Raw genomic sequence first — 7,500 nt, 5'->3', positions numbered from 1 at the left:
GCTCTTGGTTTTGTAACTCACTGCTCTTGGTTTTGTAACTCACTGCTCTTGGTTTTCTACGTGGGAGTTGGTCCGGATAACATATCTTAACGAGGGATATAAAAGGGCGAAGGTCAATGAAATGGGGTCCTTATAGGTATCTGCCCATGTTCAATCACTAAAGTAATGAATCTAAACAAGAAAACAAAGTAGAAGTGAAAAGCTTTTCTAATATATTTTTATATCTCTTTGCTCAGTTTTCCCCTTTAATGTCCCTCTCCATTATTATTCATAGTAATGTGCTCCTCGCTGAGCTTTATGATTTCCATTGTCATTCTTCCCTCTCCTCTCTGATTGCTTTTCATCGTCTCTTTGCGTTTACCCTATTTTCATGACTCTCCTCTCTTTCTTCTCCCCGTACCATTATTTTGATCGTTTCTGAATCTTGAGATTGCTTCAATGCATGTGATCCCTCTCCTCAGCCTTCCCCTCCTAAATCTTAGAATCCTAATGCCGCAGGTGCTATGTCGGAAATCCATTTTTTTATCCTCTGCCCCAAGGAAAATCAAAGAAGAAGAAAGCCCTGGTATTCTCTACTTGAATTCAGGAAGATTCAGATACCGAAAGCAATAGGAATGGGAAAGCGGAGCGGGCAATAGGTTTATGACTGACCACTAGAGCCTGGAATAGCAGGAATGAAGGTTGGGAAATATGCATGCAGAATTCCAATAAGTTGGCACTGCTTTCCCTTTCCATATGAAAAATGGAGAGGAAAAGCATGGGTGGACCAAGCGTTTTAACCGGAATCTAGTGACGGAGAAAGAAGAAAGAATGGGAAGAAAGCAACCATGGGCAAGCTTTAAGTAATAGAAATAAGTAGGAGTTACAGCCTTTAAATTCGAGTGAAACGAGCCTTTGACGTAGTCACAAATTCGACTGCCCTTTCACTATTATTATTATTTCGAGTAATAGCGGAAGGAGTGCCAAAGCCCATTTTAGTAGAAAGCTGCTGCCCTTTTCTAGTAATGCGGAGTGACATAATCAATCGAATTCGACTGGTTGGTTCCCCTTACTAGTCAATTGCTTTTGATGTATCAGGTGGGAATGGGAGAGCCTCTTTTCTTTCCGCAATGGAATCGGCTTAAGCTCGAACTTTTCTTTCATTTCCTATCATAGGGATATAAAAAGAAATCCAATTGCGTTTTTCTTAGTTTAGAATATCAAAAGACATCCCACAACCCGGTCTTAGGTTCAGAGTCGCTTTGTGGGAACTTCAAGAGAGAGAAGAGAGATCATAGCTTAATATCAAAGGTCAGGTATACCTGCCTACGTTCGGCATACACATTCACTAGTTCCATTCGGAACCTTTCTCTAGATGGAATCCTGATTCGACTTTCAAATGCAAGAGCAAGAATGCCGTGAGGGAGCCCTATCTAAAAATGCAAGGCCAGATCCCACTTTCTTTAATCGAGCGGGCAAGGGATCGCAAACATCTTTTCTTTTCAAAGAAAAGGTTTTCAAAAGATATCCCGAAGGGGTCTTAGGTAAGGTAAGGAGTGACAGCTCTATTCAATAAGCTCGCTCTTTAAGGGAAGATAGGGCATCTCCTAAAATGTGGAAGTTTGGTGCTTTAGAGATAGGGCCGACACGCTTTGCTGGAAAGCAATAAGTCAACAAAACAAGGTAGGTCTACCCCCTAATAAAGGTTTCGATCGACGACCCTGTATCCATTCTCGATTAAAGCACGGAGAGTTAGGTTTATTATCTCCAGTCTGATGCTATCTTCTCCACGACTTGGTTCTTATGGATCTCCTCCAGGTCCTAGGCATCTTGTCTCTAGCTCTGCTCTCTATCGGTAGTTTAATCAGTACTTTTTCTTTGCCTGTCTTTGTCCATTCCTTCAACACTGATGGACTCGGAGTGGCATAACCCCTTTAATAAGAAGCATAAGACCTAAAGCGAGGAGATAGAATCGAAAGAATGATAGCAAGTTCTTTGAAAGTGGGAAGAAAGCCAAGGATACGGTGGTGTGTAGGGTCTTTCAAATCAATCGGGAAAGCGTGAGCTGAGAAGGAACACGGCTTTCCGCGCCTTGACAAATGGATCTACTAAGAATAGCTTTTTCAGCCGTTACTTATTATATAATAGGTCAATCCGCTCACGCATGTGATTGATTTCTCCCCTCTCTTTCGAAAATCTTCCATTCGAACAGGAAGATTCCATTCTCGCTGTGTATCCAGAACCTGAGGATGATGAGGATCTATAAAGGTTCTTTGATCGAGCTCTCGCTTCGGCTTATTTTGTTGCCGAAGACCAGGACCCGTCTTATTTGCTGAAAACCTGTCTGTTTAGGGACTCTTTCCTTTCAATGGACATACTTGCCTGGAACTGATTCTACCTTGAGAGCGCTTCCCTCTTTTCTGATTCCTTCCCTTTTGACCACCGAAAATACAACTTCTAATAGCCATTTCTATTTTATAGAGGTTTCAAACAAGTGATTTTACACTTTGATCCTTCCTGTCTTTCCCCGATAGAGGAGTTTGACCCTTCCACTTCTGCCTTTGCCCTTTGTACTTCTTCCCGCAATTGAGATCCCTGTTAAGGAAGAATATCTCGCTCGTGCTTTTTTGCGAGGAAATCGCTCTACTTTTTCCAGCGATGAGTGATTGAGTAAGGTCTAATTCAATCTGTGTTAGGACCTACCTTTTTTGATTGAAGTAAACGAGAGCTTTACTTCTTCTTTTCAAACCCTAAGGTTTGAGCTCGTCCTCGGGTCGGATTCGGATCCTTTTCTCTCTTTTGAAATTCCATAGATATAGATGTCTCGACTGCCGAATCCGAATCCTTAGAACAACTCGATTCCGTTGATTCACTGTCCATTTGTCCTTCAACCGGATTAATGGTCAACGACTTTGATAGCCTTTCCTTCACACAAGGTTTTTAATCCATCTCCCCCGATTAGGGCAGTAAGGGGAAGTAGCGATATTCCGATTCCTTCGTGGGGAATCAACGAAGGCAGCCGCTCCAGCAGCTTTAGTACTTAAGTTAACGCCCCAGCCCTTATCCCGCGATGAGAAGGTAGATGCGGTAAGCCAACTCCTATCCTTCTTGCAGAAAGGGCATTCAATGCCATCTTCATTCCCTTCCTTGCTTCGAGGAGCAGGTCGAATAGTCAAAGAAGGGGATGGCTAATTCCAGGAATAGAGTAGCATTCTCAAGCACTACCCTCCGTTTTTTTTTCAGTCCATATAAAACAGTCAATCTACCAGCATCAGAGGTTGCAGATACATGTCCACCACCTGTTATCTACTACCATAAGCGGGAGCAGTTGCAGGTAAAGAGTGTTGTGAGGGCTTTCATTTGCGCGTTAAGGGCAGTTTCTGTTATAGCACTAGAAATCTGTGCCGTTAGTCGAATGCTCGGAATGAAAGAATAACTATTTCCTTGCTGGAACATAATGACAACCGCAGGAATTCGGAATAAGACATGTTAAGTTTCTCCTCTTTCTGCCTAATGACTACTACGACATGCCTAGACTATAACATTCCTACGGAGTGCTGCCCATAGATTACGGAACACTTGGCATATGTTGATTGAGTCCCGGGTATAGCTCCCTCACTCGCTCTACTTTGAAAAGCAGCGATCTTTCTCTATTTCTTCCTCTTCCACCAAAACAAACAAGTTGTTTTCGGGCGTCAGGCAAACTTAGTTCTTCGTTCCTCCGGTAATTGGATTGATATATAAGGATTGGGGTTGTCACCCGCATGCTTCTTATCTTTGGCTTCTAACAAGGGGAGTCCTTTCAAGCTTCATCAAATCCATGGCACAAGGTCTGTTTTTCATTATAGAATCGAGCAAGAAGGGATTCGGAAATAGGAAAGCGAGTCAAGTAATCCGAATACGTAGCCACTCTCATTCTAATGCTTATATCCAGAACTAGTTCACCGAACAAAGGGACAGAACTACTGACTAAACTGTAGCGAGCTAATACCTAAACTTGAACTCTGAAATAGCACTCATTCATTCAATTATTTGAAGCTAAGGTGCGGGAAAAGAATACATAAGGTTAGATATGAACTAGTTGACTGTTCGATTGAGGGACTACGATGCATTTTACTCATGTTTTTATTCCATTCCAGGATTCATTCATATTCGACCATAACGAGACTCAATAACGAAACTAGGGCCCTTGCTTTCCCAACTGGAGCAGGAAACTTCCAACCAAATAGGAGGGACCCGGAAGAAGAGATAAATGACAACTATCTCTAGAGAATTGAAAAGAGGTGTGCGAACTATGTTATTGAATCGGCCATGAAAACCTAAAATGAAGGAATAGGGGGTCTGGGATAAGCATGTATTGGAGGCGGGTTTCCCAATAAGTCAATAGCTATCCTTCGCTATCTGGGGCTAGCTCACTCTATGAGATAAGTTTCATGTGTGGTTCAAAGCAGTTAACTCCCTTTTAAGGAGCGATCGATCAGCCCCGACCATGACCGGTCTAGAATCTCTCTCATTGAGCTTCTCTTTTGCGCCTGCTTTCTTCTTGATTTATTGCAGCAGCTAGTCTCCCTTTTCCAAATTCAATTATAAGTGAAGTGAGTTATGTTTCAAGAAATTCTATCCATTTCATCACCCAGAATAATACCCAGTCCTGCCAATCTCTACGATAATCTATGTTTTAGTTTAGTTGATCTTTTTCTATTATGAAAAGCAAGGAAACACTAGTAATGGTGGAAACAGAACTTAGAAATCTAAGGCTGAAGGCTAGTTTCATTAGCGAGTCTCACCTATTTCTTACTTGCCCTACCAGCCCTACCTACATCACCTTTCATATGGAACAGGCATGCTTTAGTGATGGGGCTAGCCGCTTCCACAAGAAATCAAACCAAACAAAGACACTTAGCATAGGAGTAGATTAGGGCATCTAGTGCTCTGTTCATCGTCTGAGGACTCTAAGGTGCCAAGGGAAATAGCTCCATCCCATTGGATATCCCTAGCCTTGGTGGATCAGTGCAGTGAGAAAAAACTCTTCCATTCTATCTATGGTAGATAAAGGAGCTTCAAAGCCGTAGCCATCCTCATGGCCTTTTCACTCTACAGCCGTTGCACTTTTTTTATTAAATGAAATAGTTCGTTTTCTTGCTCTTAACTCGAAAGTACTAACTAAATAGGGGCACAGAGAAATAAAGAAGTGTGGGGGAGAAGCAGCCGAGCTCATTCCTGCTCTATAGTAGGGGTTATGTCCCCCTTTCCTAGTGAGAGCAATACGCAATGCTGCTACGAATAGAGATAGTGCCCTATCCACTGCAAAACGGTACTCTGCTTCAACCACATGGTATGGCTCTCTCATTTCAAACCAAGCTGTAGACCGATTAGGAAACAGCTAAAGGTTCCGGTCCAAAGGTAAGAAGATCCGTTGGTTGGAAATCCGTATCAATTGTTACTGGTTCTCCCGTTCTTGGTAATGTGTCATGTGACTCTAAAGCCCCAACTAGGCTAGATCGAGATCTTGGTCCTTGCTAGGCTTACTCGCATAAATAACCCCCATGTCTTAGGTGTTCTCGGGGGTAAGCGAGTCAGTACAATCGGTTGCACAACCGTCCAGTCCATATCATAATCGTCATAATCAATCATATCAGTAGGTGGCATACTTGCCTGCTCAAGTCCATCTACTATGGATGTGGGCTTGGACCAAGCCATCCCCAAACACTAAACTGGATCTTGAAAACGAGACTGAACTGAATCTGACTTCTTGGTAGCCCAGTGGCTTTTGGTCCCCATCGGAAAGTGCTGAATGGATTGCTCCTTGCCCAACGACAAAAAGAAAGAAATTTAGGAGAGGATTGATAGGTTTAAGCATTCAGGGCTGGTCGCTCTTATGGATACCTGTGAGCTAGAGTCGGGAATCGAAAAGGAGACAACGGAATCCGTACAGATCTAGTTGGGAATGATGTTCATGCAGTGGAGTGCGTAAATGACCGGCCCTTGAGGCGCGAGTAGACTTATCATATAGAAAGGAAAGAGATAAGCGGAGGGAGGATGGTTTGATGATAGCCAAGATCTCCATCTCATTTGTCACTCTCGTATTCTCAATAGGAATCGGCAAGCCGATACAACCACTAGGCCATTGCCATTCGACTAGTCTATCGAGTATCCTACGAAGTCAGGTCCAGTAGACGCAGGATGCGCTAAGCCATTAGATCTTCCTGCTGGTGGTCCACCATAGAGCTCCTATGTAGCCGTTTGTTTTCTCGCTTAACTAATTTGTATGAGGCGATACAGCTGAGATCAGCCAACGGTTCGAGCACTTAGCACAATGTGCCACTTAATCGGACGAGCGCAAGACCGGGTCTACCTACCTTATGACATTTATGAAAAATGAACGTTGTATTAAGGGGTTTCTATCAGTTAGTAACAAAGCGGACAGTATCCTTGAATTCAGGGGTCAGCTACGGGAGGTATGTCTCCATGTGTGCCGAAGAAGCGTCTATCATTATACGCTGTTTATCCAATCCAAAACTGATTCGTTTAGTTGGTAGAACCCACGCCAATATCATATTGACTCTCTCTCATCCAATAAGAGTTTCTGAGAGTTACTTTATTCAAATTCTCTCCTTTCCAAAGCTCCACAAGGAAAAAAGAGTAATAGGACAACAATATTGCTTTCATTTATTTTGAGTTCTTTCTTTGTTGAGATGGAAATCGACGTTCTTTTGAAAAGGGCTAGGTAGTTTGCGCGCAGGCAAAACTTCTTCATGAAAGGTCAAAAATAGACTTGGATTTCATGGGTTTCTCAATGACTAGTCGTTCGTTTGAAGCCTTAAGAAACCGGCAGTTTTTTTCGAATGACCTTATTTCGAGAATCAACTAACCGACAAATCCGTAGCCCAGGTGATTCGCTGCCTCCCTCTCGCCAAAATGGGATGAATCTTCTCATGCAGCTTTTTGATTATTCAGGGCGCAGTGAAGCCAATTTCCATCAAGGCAAGGGGGTAAATAAGGGGGAAGATGAGTTGTAACGATAGAAAAGAGAAATGACTATAAGGAACCAACGATTCTCTCTTCTTAAACAACCTATATACTCCACACTTAACCAGCATTTGATAGATTATCCAACCCCGAGCAATCTTAGTTATTGGTGGGGGTTCAGTTCATTAGCAGGTATTTGTTTAGTCATTCAGATAGTGACTGGCGTTTTTTTAGCTATGCATCACACACCTCATGTGGATCTAGCTTTCAACAGCGTAGAACACATTATGAGAGATGTTGAAGGGGGCTGGTTGCTCCATTATATGCATGCTAATGGGGCAAGTATGTTTCTCATTGTGGTTCACCTTCATATTTTTCGTGGTCTATATCATGCGAGTTATAGCAGTCCTAGGGAATTTGTTCGGTGTCTCGGAGTTGTCTTATTCATATTAATGATTGTGACAACTTTTATAGGATACGTACCACCTTGGGGTCAGATGAGCTTTTGGGGAGCAACGGTAATTACAAGCTTAGCTAGCGCCATACTAGTAG

At 42.8% G+C, this 7,500-nt stretch overlaps 1 pseudogene; it reads left to right on the top strand.

Annotated features, from left to right (window-relative positions):
• The first annotated feature begins 6,828 nt into the window (after nucleotides 1-6,828).
• LOC123153211 (cytochrome b-like) overlaps nucleotides 6,829-7,500 on the top strand; it is a 1,164-nt pseudogene continuing 492 nt past the window's right edge.

Source organism: Triticum aestivum, chromosome 7A, assembly GCF_018294505.1.
Source record: "Triticum aestivum cultivar Chinese Spring chromosome 7A, IWGSC CS RefSeq v2.1, whole genome shotgun sequence".
NCBI lineage: Eukaryota > Viridiplantae > Streptophyta > Magnoliopsida > Poales > Poaceae > Triticum > Triticum aestivum.
This window is presented reverse-complemented; position numbering and strand designations above follow the sequence as displayed.